Source organism: Schistocerca americana, chromosome X (assembly GCF_021461395.2).
Source record: "Schistocerca americana isolate TAMUIC-IGC-003095 chromosome X, iqSchAmer2.1, whole genome shotgun sequence".
NCBI classification, from domain to species: Eukaryota; Metazoa; Arthropoda; class Insecta; order Orthoptera; family Acrididae; genus Schistocerca; species Schistocerca americana.
This window is the reverse complement of record NC_060130.1, coordinates 881,025,268-881,037,629: the sequence shown is the minus strand read 5'-3', so window position 1 is coordinate 881,037,629 and position 12,362 is coordinate 881,025,268.

Genomic DNA, 12,362 nt, shown 5'->3' with positions numbered 1-12,362 from the left:
TCAAGGAAGTATTCAAAAAACACGCCACACGACTATACAGGAACTCGAGACACTCGAACAATCCTTTCATCGTCACTCTGGGAAACTACGATCACAACCACAGGTGGAAACACAAGCGGCCAAAGACACTGCTAGCTAGGGCATAGCCACCTATGGTTAACTAACATACGCAAAGAGCGACAAACGTCGGCAAGCCCCTGCATATCAGCAACACTGACTGGCAACTACCAGCTGCTATTAGTGCCGACCAACAGGCCACAGCAGGGACACCGACGAGCTCGCCCACAGACGCACAAACAATCTGCCAACATTCCCTCACACTGTGCCTCCGGTATATGACCTATCGGACACAAGATCGATAACAAACCTAACTGTTGCAGGATGCTGACGCTGAACGAGGACTCTGTACCAGCACCCAGCGCCAGCCGCCGAGCAGCACTAACGCACAACGTCAAGGTATCGACATGCATGATACCCACTACTAACAAAGCCTATCCTTACACAACCTATCGCAGGCAGCAAGACAACTGCTACTGCTCTTGCCGCCCGACCTAACTTTCGCAGAGGTTTTTTTCCCTTGGCCCTTGCCTTGGCACTTTTTTTCCTCTGCCCTTCAAACCACTACCCTTCGTCAGATTTCGACCAATCTATCTCCAGATGAGCGCGTATTTTATCACATCCACAAGAAAACCTAAATCGGGCAAGGTAGAAGAATCTTTTTTACCCATTCGCCAAGTGTACAAGTTAGGTGGGTCGACAACATATTCCTGTCATGTGACGCACATGCCGTCACCAGTGTCCTATAGAATATATCAGATGTGTTTTCCTGTGGAGGAATCGGTTGACGATCAAATGTTTTCGGTTCCGATTGGAGAAGCACGTCCTTTCGTCTACTAATCGCACGGTCTTGCGATGCGGTCGCAAAACACAGATACTAAACTTATTACAGTGAACAGAGACGTCAATGAACGAACGGACAGATATAACTATGCAAAAATAATGAAAGTAAGATTTTCACTTGTGCGAAGACTTGAACCAAGGATCTCTCCTTCTGCAGCTGCTCACGCTACCACGAGGCCACGGCGTTCCTGAGCTCACGTGCTCCTTGATGCTGCCTATGTAGCCCATGGACTACTCAGTTTGTATATTTTGCTTATTTTTTCACAGTTTCACACAACTTCTTCCTGTTTTCTCAATTGATCTGTGTTCGGTTTATCAAGGCCTATCCACTGTGCCAAGTTATAATTAAATCTGAGGGGGGTGCGATGGGGAGGTTCCATTGTTAGTGTATTGGTTTCTTGGTAGGGAGCATGTTATGTTGGATGGAGAGTCAACGACGGATGTAACAATAACTTCGAATGCGCCCCAGGGGATTGCATAGGGGCCATTGCTTTTCATGTTGTGTATTAACGATCTTACAGACAATATATGGTAGGTCTTTCCCATCCCTTAAGACCGTGCTTGGAACGTGCTTGTTTAAAGCATATTGTACCATGCTTCTCATTTTTTCTATTCATGCTTATTTATCAAATGTAAGATTGTAAGGGGTATCAAGCGAAATTTGTGACTGGCTTGATGATTTATTTGTAGGGAGGGCACAGTGCGTCATGTTGGGTGAAGAGTCAACAACAGATGTAGCAGTAACTTCGAGCGTCGTCCAGGAAATTGCATTGGGGCCCTTTCCATTCATGTCGTGTAATAACGATCTTGCAGACAATATTACTACTAACCTCACTCTTTTCACAGATGATGCAGTTATCTATAGTGAAGTACCGTCTCAAAAAAAAAACTGCACATATAGTCAGTCAGATTATAATGATATTCCAAAGTGATGCAAATACTAACAACTTGCTTTAAGTATTCAAAAATGTAAAATTGTGCTCTTCACAAAATGAAAAGACATGACTGCGGTATCAACAAGTTATGGTTGGATCAGTCAACTCATACAAATACCTTGACGTAATAATTTTAAGCAATATAAAACGAAATCATCAAATATAGCTCACCCGCAGATAAAGCAAGTGGCAGACTTCGCTTTAATTGTAGAATACCAGGGAAATGCAATCAGTCTACAAAGGATATACCTTACAAATCACTCATGCGACCCAGTCCAGAATATTGCTCAAAAGAATGGGACCTGTAACAAACGGGACTAACAGTGGATACTGAATTTATACAGAAAAGGGCAGCATCAATGGTCACAGGTTTATTTGACTCTTGGGAGAGTGTCACAGAAACTCTGAAGTAACTGACCTGGCAGACACTTGAAAACAGATGCAAACTATTCCGCGAAAGCCTACTTACAAAGTTTCAAGAACAGGCTATAAAATATTTCTCTGGGAATATATCACAAGCCCCTACCTATTGCTCCCATAGGGATCGTGATGAAAAGACTAGATTAATTGCGTCACGCACGGACGCATTCAGTCAGTCATTCTTCCATGCTGCATACATAAATGGAACAGATAGAAGCCCTTATAACTGTTACCTGAATCTTCTCAGGAAGAAATTACAACAATTCCTTTCTTGTTATTCTCTCGGTAAAGGATTTTGTGGATGGCTTGTGGTCCGCCGGTGAAAGCGATAGTACAATATTCCATATTTACGAACTTCCAGCATGCTGGAATAATTGCAAGTCAGCAACTTCCATTAATCAGTACAACTGAAACCAGCCAAAGTCGTAAATTTCACTTTTTTTATTTATTTACTTGATGACTAGTTTCGAGATGAGATCCATTTTCAAAGTGGGGTCAACGGAGGCGTCCGATACTACCCGTCGGCTTTGGGCCGTGACGTAAGGGTGTTGTGTTGTGTGACGTCATGACGGTGCGGAGTTTAGTTTATGAGTGTGCTATGTTTGTAGATGTCGTCTTCTTGCGGTTGGTGGTGTCCTCTGGTGGTGTATTTTGTTCATTTGGGTGTAGCAGCTTGCAGTGTACATTTATCGGTCGTGACTGTTATAGAAGAACGGAAATTAGTTTCAGTGAGTTAAGAATTAAGTTTCCGTTGCGTTTATGTTATTGCGGTGTCGTTTGATGTTACTGGTTTGCTGTTTGTCACGCGGTAAGTCGTTTAATTCAATTTGTGGCTTCTTTTGTTAGATATGGATATGGCTTCTAAGTTTAATAATGCGCGTCTGCGGGCTGAAATGGGGCACGACATGTTGTCCGACATTAAGTTTCTGTAACTTTTTGAGCTTGTGACGGAGATAGTGAAATGCGGCGTATGCAAGCAGAATATGCGAGTTGGGGGTAGTGTGTGGCGCCGGAACTTTTTTATGGTAAGTAGTCGTTTTTTGGGTCTATTGTTCGCGTACTATGATGTTCGATGGGGTTTTTATGTGTTGTTGGGTCGGTGTTATTTACTGCATGTGTTGGTGGTTGATGTTTTGGTATCGTCACTTGTGTTTGATTTATGTATCTTAAAGGGAAGTACTGGATTCCAATTTTTTTGGTATCGTCAGTTGGATTTGAGCTGCATACGTCATGGGAAGTGACCGACTGCAATTTGTTGTCGTAGCTATGTGTGTTTTGGTGTTGTGAGCTGTTGTTGACCTATATAGATTAAGGAAAGTGTTCGATTCCAATGTGTGGTCGTAGCCTTGTGTGTTTTGGTATTGTGAGTTGCTGTTGACGTGTTTTGGTATCGTAGAGTTGCTGTTGACGTGTTTTGGTATGGTCAGTTGCTGTTGACCTATATAGGTTGCTTTAGGTGTTGGTTTTTATTTTGTGGTATCGACAATTGCGGTTGAGCTATGTAGATGAAGGGAAGTGACCGATTCCTGTCGATATTGTAAGTGTAGCAGACCTTGGGAATATTGTGGTGTTTTTATGTCGTCGTTTTGTGTGGTTTGTGATCGTGGTGTGTCTGTATGTGTTTATATTTAGTTTGTCGCCACCCAAAAACCCCCAATTTCCCGCACTTATCTCGTTAGTCTGATTGTATTTTTGGAGAGAGATGATTGTCTTGGTTTTATATGCATTTTTGTGTTTGTTGTCGTTTATGTAATGACGTCATAGGTGCCATTTTGCAAACGTTGAGATTGGTAGTTTCCGCCATATTGGTGACGTCAAGGGGCAAAGCAGACGCGTGGAATCGGACGCTTCCTTATTGCCACGAAGTGCATATGAACAGTCACAGTGCATACAGATAACTGTTATCTGCATGCATTGTATTTTTGGAAAATCAAGTTTGACTACCTGGATGATTTGAAAATGGGTCCCGCCCCGGAACTCATCATCAAGTAAATAAAAAAGTAACATTTGCAACATTGCCTGGTTTCTGTTGTACTAATATTCCATACGTTTTGAGATGGTTAAAACTGAAATCGGCGAAGTCTCGCGATTGTCTCTTTAAGAAGGCTCAGGCGGGACTCCAAATAACTCACTTAACCCTGAAGCGATATCATGTCACCAATTAATCTGTTCACAAAGCTAATTCACACGTACGCGCGTAACGTGAGCACCTTCCACCTACCCTGCAGGCTTACTCAGGCTCGACTGACTGCCTCACTACTTTAGCGCCAAACCGGACGGTGGGCGCCAAGCTGTACTCTTCTAATAAGATGGTGCTTCCTGTCAGTGACTCTAACTCGCTGGCTCAAAGATGCATAAAGGTAGATACCATTAGTTCAGGATAGTATCGATATCTGCACCCTTACATCTTCTCACTACATGTTTCCGAAATCTGCAAGAATTAAGGATTTTCGGAAATGTAAGGAGAATCCTCCACCTTAATGAAAAGAAGAAGAAAACAACAGAATTGTCCGGCAACGTAATGGAAATATTCCAGAAATAGAAATATAATAATGGATTGCAACGGCCACCTCGTTTTCATATCAGTCGTTTGAATTACAGACAATATCTTGCAAGAGCACACACATCGCATCAACCCCTACCAACTGATAATTCTTACACTGTTTGTTTATACATGACATAAACTACATAAACTCTTTAAGAAATACCATAAATTTTACAATCGTATTTAGATTCAGTCCATTTCCAAATCTCTTGGAATATTGTTTTGAAAGCACATTAAACACATATATAAAAATTCAAAAGCAGATACTGATGAAATTAGCAAACATCAGAAACAGTTCACACTAGCAGTAAAGTATTTCTGTTTATGTGCAAAGGCATTAGTCTGGTGCTTTCCAAGCACCCTTACTTAGTGTAATAGTTGCATATTAAGCAAACATTTAAGACAAGATTTGACAACATGAAAGGATTTGAAAAACTCAGTATTGCTGGAAGGATATTCAAGAAAGAAACACCAGCCATTTCGTGCATTTAGTAGCACATCTTTTCACTGAAAACTTTATGCGCAGGGAGACACTACCGGTTACTATGGGAGCCACACACACGGAACACGCCACCATTGCTGCACTGTCAATTTGGCAATTTACTTACCTTCTCGCACTGATGAGACTTATTGCACGCGAAGTCACGCGTGACGTCGTTATGACGTGTACACCCTATATCGAAGACGACATTGGCGGCGAATCGACTTTAGTAATCGTTCGAAACGCTAAACTGCAGTAGTCGTTTTTGCAGATGAATTAAAGGAACAGCTCATTATATCCTCAATTGGTATATTCACTGCTATTTTGGAAGCTATTGATGTCTTTATTTTCTTTGAAAATGCGAACCTGCCAACTTTTAGAAAAAAAGAGCTCACAATCTGCACTGTCAACAGTATATTTCTTTTTAAATGCGAAAATTGACGCCTAGTAGCAACGTCGTACGGAGTCCACGTTAAACTCGACGTAAGTAGGGAATTACCTTCAGAAATTCAGTTGTTAAAATTAATGATTGAATACATAGTATCCACCATGTTCTCAACCAATCACAAATATAATTGAAGAACTGCATCAGTGTGTCTGAAGTTGTCCCAATACCTTTAGTTTATTAGTAAGGATTATTGAATCTGACCTATAAACACAGTTTCGAGGCCGGCCAGAGTGGCCGTGCGGTTCTAGGCGCTGCAGTCTGGAACCGCGTGACCGCTACGGTCGCAGGTTCGAATCCTGCCTTGGGCATGGATGTGTGTGATGTCCTTAGGTTAGTTACGTTTAATTAGTTCTAAGTTCTAGGCGACTGATGACCTCAGAAGTTAAGTCGCATAGTGCTCAGAGCCATTTGAACCATTTGAACAGTTTTGAGATTTCCTTTCTGTGTGCCAGGTGCAGAATTTCTACTAAAAATATGTGACCAAACAGCTTTTTTCTCAAATGCCAGTTTCAAGTGACTATACCGAGCTGACAATTTGTGCAAATGGTCCTTTACGTCAGTAAAACGCAAAGTTTTGTTAACATTACTCGGTTGACATTTACTTTCGACACATTTAAAAATTTGCAGGAGTACTTTCATTGCAGTTTCCAAATGATGATAAATACTGGATTGAACAATTCTATTTTCGAGTGAAATGTGATGAAGATATTAAGCTACCTGGAAAAATAATCTGTGGCATGCTATGCCCTTCTGGATCTATGCTTCCTATGCCCCTCTTCGCACGCCACTAGGTATGGAGCTATACTGCGCAACTGCAGCGCCGAGGCTGTTCGCTGCTCCGCTCAACTGATCCACGTCGTCCTCCCAAGGCGTCCGGCTGGTTCGATTTCTCCTCTTTCCACTACTTTCCTCCAGGGCTGCCGAAGCTCGGAACACTGCCAACGATTGCCAACCGCTTCCTTGCGCGAGATTTGCTTACAAGGAAAACTGCCCATTGTACCCGCTCAGATTTAATGGTCAAATGGCTCAGAGGATAGCCCGTCACAAACTGAACAAACATCAAGCATGAAATCAGGAAGAAGGTCTACCGACCTGTGAAAAAGAAGCAAAATCGAAACAATGATCGATCCAAGCTCAAGATGTGCAGCATCAAGCGAATAGCAAGTATCATGGCGTCGTGGTTGTCGGTCACTGTTGGACTGTGGTACTGGAGATCTGTGCTCAAATCTCCCTTGTGTCCCATTTTTTTCCACAAAATTATCAACTTTCCTCCCAGTCAGGCTCTGTCCTCCTTCTGTAGTTTTGTCAGTTATCATACTATACATTGGTTATACAATATGATTCATGTGGTAAGAATATACACTGAAAGGCCAAAGAAACTGGTATAGCCATGCGTATTCAAGTACAGAGATGTGTAAACAGACAGAATACGGCGCTGCGGTCGGCAACGCCTATATAAGACAAGTGTCTGGCGCAATTGTTAGATCGGTTACCGCTGCTACAATGGCAGGTTATCAAGATTTAAGTGAGTTTCAACGTTGTGCTATAGTTGGAGCACGAGCGATTAGACACAGCATCTTCGAGGTAGCGATGAAGTGGAGATTTTCCCGTACGACCTTTTCAAACGCGTACCGTGAATATCAGGAATCCCAGTAAAATATCAAATCTCTGAGATTGCTGCAACCGGATAAAGATTCTGCAAGAACAGGACCAACGACGGCTGAAGAGAATCGTTCAATGTGACAGAAGTGCAACCCTTCCACAAATTGCTGCAGATTTCAATGCTGAGCCATCAGCAAGTGTCAGTGTGCGAACCATTTACGGAACATCGCCGATATGGGCTTTCGCAGCCGAATGCCCACTTGCATACTCTTGATGACTGCATGACACAAAGCCTGACGTCTCGACTGGGCCCATCATCTCCGACGTTGGACTGTTGACGACTGGAATCATGTTGCCTGGTCGGACTAGTCTTGTTTCAAATTGTATCGAGCGAATGGACGTATACGGGTGTGGAGACAACCTCACGAATCCATGAACTCTGCATGTCAGCAGGGGACTGTTCAAGCTGGTGGAGGCTCTGTAATGGCGAGGGGCGTGTGCAGATGGAGTGATATGGGACCTCTGATACGTCTGGATACGACTCTGGCAGGCGACACGTACGTAAGCACCCTGTCTGATCACCCGCTTCCATTCATGTCCATTGTGCATTCCGACGGACTTGGACAATTCCAGCAGGACAATGTGACACCCCACACGTCCAGAATTGCTACAGCATGTCTCCAGGAACACTCTTCTGAGTTTAAACTCTTCCGCTGGCCGCCAAACTCCCCAGACATGAACATTGTTGACCATATCTGGGTCGCCTTGCAACGCACTGTTCAGAAGATATCTCCACCCCTCGTACTCTGACGGATTGATGGGCAGTCCTGCAGGATTCATGGTGTCAGTTCCCTCCAGCACTTCTTCAGATGTTAGTGGAGTCTATGCCACGTCGTGTTGCGGCACTTCTGCGTGCTCGCGGGGGCCCTACACGATATTAGGCAGGTGTACCAGTTAGGCTCTTCAGTGTAGAATATAAGTCATGTAGTAAGAATACATTACCATCGCAAGTAAATGCGATGAATAATGAGAGCAGGCGATACGCCGCATAGATCTCTCTCAGGAATGGAAACAACAAATAAACGGGTGTGAACTATGTAGCAAAAAAGGAGTTCAAGACCAAAAACTTCCAAAACGGAACGCAAGAGTCATAACGCATGGTACTTCTGTAGAACAAATAGGAGGTACGTACATTTGGAGGTAACTTCCTTACATCCCGCTGTTGCAAACGGACGTTACACCACGACACAGATTTGGATACAGAGAACAGACACATCAGTGGCCAGACGCACATTTCATAATTTTGTGAAAAAAAGGGCACGAGGTAGATTGGAACATGGCTCTCCACCTTCGCAATCCAACACCGTGTCCACATGCCATGGCTATAAAATATAATATGTTCAATGCTACACATTTTTGTGGAAAATGCTTGGGCCGTTCAGTGTTTCGATTTTGCTTCTTTTTTCACAGTTCAGTATGCCTTCTACTTGTTTTCGTGCTAGATCTGTGTTTAGTTTTTGACGGGTTATCCGCTGGGTCATGTTACCACTAAATCTGAGATAAGTGTGATGGAGAGTTTCCCTAGTTAGTGTGTACGGGCGGCAAATTGGAGCCGCTGTTGGCCTTGTTTGCGTTTCGATCTAATGGCGGTAACATCAATGCGTTGACGGTTGGTTGCCGTTGGGACTCCTTCCTGGTGTGGACGCCCGGTCGAATGTTCGTAGGCGATTAGTCGTGTCTTTGCAACAGGTGTGTACTTAAATTTTTCAGGGCACACACAAGTCGCACTTAGTATGTTTTATTGACCGATTTCGTTCTTTAATTTAACACGAGCATCACCAGAAATTCTGGAATTTACTGATTAAATTACACTAATTAAATCAAAGAGCGCAACCATTCAATAAAACATACTGAGCGCGACTTGTGGCTATCCAGAAAAACTGAATTTCAACAGTCGCTGTCTCCCCTGCAGGCAATGCGTGCTCTCGCTAAGGGTGTGCATGTATTGTGTATATTGGAGGTTTTTTTTTCTTTATTGATTTTCAATTCCCCCCAAAGGGGGCGGGCTGGCAGCAGCTTACTACGCTGCTCTACAGCCTACAGACTTTTGTTTAAAAAGAGGAAGAAGAAAGAAACAAGGAAAAACAGGCGATAAAATGGTGATTTAAAGTGTAAAATGGCGTAAAAATGCGGAAAGTTAAACCAGAAAGCAAAAGGGGTAGGCAATGTTGATAAAATACACAGGAATTAGACAAGTAACATAGTAGACACACAGTTAAAAAAAACATGGCGACAGTCTGGTTTCTGTTCGCAAGAGATAAAAAATCACACCCAGCGACAGTATGATGGCTGTTCGCTACACTTCCCAAAAGACACAACACGGAACACTCACTGGAAAAACACACCGTAAAACACTGCACAAATATGGCACTCCCAATCAAAAGGCAGATGGGGGGGGGGGGGGGGGATTCGGAGAAGAGGGAAAAACAAGGAGGGAGGAGAGGAAAAAATAAAAGGGGGGGGGAACCAAGGAGGGAGAGGACTAATAAAGGGGGAGAAGGGCAGACGCGAGAGGGAATGAGAGGAGGCAGAGGAGGGAAATGTAAAAGGACTCGAGGGAGAGAAGGGGGCAGAGAGAGGGGAGGGGGGGAAGAAAGAGGATGGAAGGGGGGGAGAGGGAGCCCGGGAAAAGGACAGAGGAAAGGAGGGGGAGTGAGGATCAGAGTTGATAGGAGGGACAAATGGAGGGAGAGAGGGCATCATCCGGGAGGGGGAGTTGATGGAAGCCACCTTGGGAAAGGAGATATAGGGTGTAGAGATGGAGGGTAGGGGGGACACAACGGTGAAGACGTGACAGGGGGCGGGGATCGGAGAGGAGAGGAGCAACCAGGGGGTGAGGGGGTTCAAGTCGGCAGGAGGTGTAGAGGATGCTGATATGTTCGAGGAATAGGAGCAGATGGGGGAAAGGAATGAGATCATAGAGGATCTGCATGGGGGACGGGAGGCATATACGGAAGGCGAGGCGGAGTGCATGATGCTCAAGGATCTGGAGGGACTTATAGATATTGGGGAGGGGGGCAGATATCCAGGCAGGACTGGCATAACATAGGATGGGACAGATTAAGGATTTGTAGGTGTGGAGGATGGTAGAGGGGTGCAACCCCCATGTCCGGCAAGAGAGGAGTTTGAGGATTCGGAGGCGGTTGTGGGCTTTGGATTGGATGGAGCGGAGATGAGGAATCCAGCTGAGGTGACAGCCAATGGTGAGGCCAAGGTAGGTGAGGGTGGGGGTAAGGTGGACAGGACGGGCGCAGACAGTAAGGGAGAAATCCAGGAGCCGGAAGGAGCAAGTGGTACGACCTACGATGATGGCCTGGGTCTTGGAAGGGTTGAGTTTCAGGAGCCACTGGTTACACCATGCAGCAAAAAGGTCAAGGTGATTCTGGAGAAGGCGTTGGGACCGGTGGAGGGTAGGAGCGAGGGCGAGGAATGCGGTGTCATCAGCATATTGCAAGAGGTGTACTGGAGGAGGGGGGGTTGGGGCATATCTGCCGTGTACAGGAGGTAGAGGAGAGGGGAGAGGACAGAGCCCTGGGGCACACCTGCAGAGGGGTAGAAGGTGTGGGAATTGGCATTATGGATGGTAACATAGGAGGGGCAGTGGGAGAGGAAGGAGGCCACCAGACGGATGTAGTTGATAGGAAGGGCGTAGGTTTGGAGTTTAAACGGGAGACCGGGATGTCAGACACAGTCGTAGGCCTTTTCGAGGTCAAGGGAGAAAAAATGGCGGAGCGACGGGAGTTAAGCTGGAGGGAGAGGAGATGAGTGAGGGGGAGGAGTTGGTCATCAGCAAAGAAGGAAGGTCGAAAGCCTCATTAGGTGTTTGGGAGGAAGTGGTTGCGGTGGAGGTGGTGATGGATGCGCCGGGAAAGGATGGATTCCAAGAGCTTGCTGAACACAGATGTGAGACAGATAGGACGATAGGAAGAGGCATCAGATGGAGGCTTGTTGGGTTTGGAGAACATCAGGATACGGGAGCGCGCCAGACGGCCAGTAAATTAAACTGTGAGTTCGGTGCGTTCGTGAAAGCGAATAGTGGTTGTTTATTTTGCTTTCTACAATGGTTTTTACAAGCGGGACAGTTTGTAGCACAATAAATTGCAGCAACAACAGGAAGAAGACACCATAACTGTCTTTTTTTACGTTTCCTAAGGATCCTGGAAGGTACGAGGGCAGTTCAATAAGTAATGCAACACATTTTTTTTCTGAAACAGGGGTTGTTTTATTCAGCATTGAAATACACCAGGTTATTCCCCAATCTTTTAGCTACACAACACTATTTTTCAACGTAATCTCCATTCAATGCTACGGCCTTACGCCAGCTTGAAATGAGGACCTGTATGCCTGAACGGTACCATTCCACTGGTCGATGTCGGAGCCAACGTCGTACTGCATCAATAACTTCTTCATCATCCGCGTAGTGCCTCCCACGGATTGCGTCCAGCGGGAACAAACCTTTGAATATTCCAACTGGTGAACAATTGTGAGAGCACTACCAACAGAGATGTCAAGCTGAGCACTGAGTTGTTTGATGGTGATCCGTCGATCATCTCGAACGAGTGTGTTCGCACGCTCCGCCATTGCAGGAGTCACAGCTGTGCACGGCCGGCCCACACGCGGGAGATCAGACAGTCTTGCTTGACCTTGCGGCGATGATGACACACGCTTTGCCCAACGACTCACCGTGCTTTTGTCCACTGCCAGATCACCGTAGACATTCTGCAAGCGCCTATGAATATCTGAGATGCCCTGGTTTTCCGCCAAAAGAAACTCGATCACTGCCCGTTGTTTGCAACGCACATCCGTTACAGACGCCATTTTAACAGCTCCGTACAGCGCTGCCACCTGTCGGAAGTCAATGAAACTATACGAGACGAAGCGGGAATGTTTGAAAATATTCCACAAGAAATTTCCGGTTTTTTCAACCAAAATTGGCCGAGAGAAAAAATGTGTTGCATTACTTATTGAACT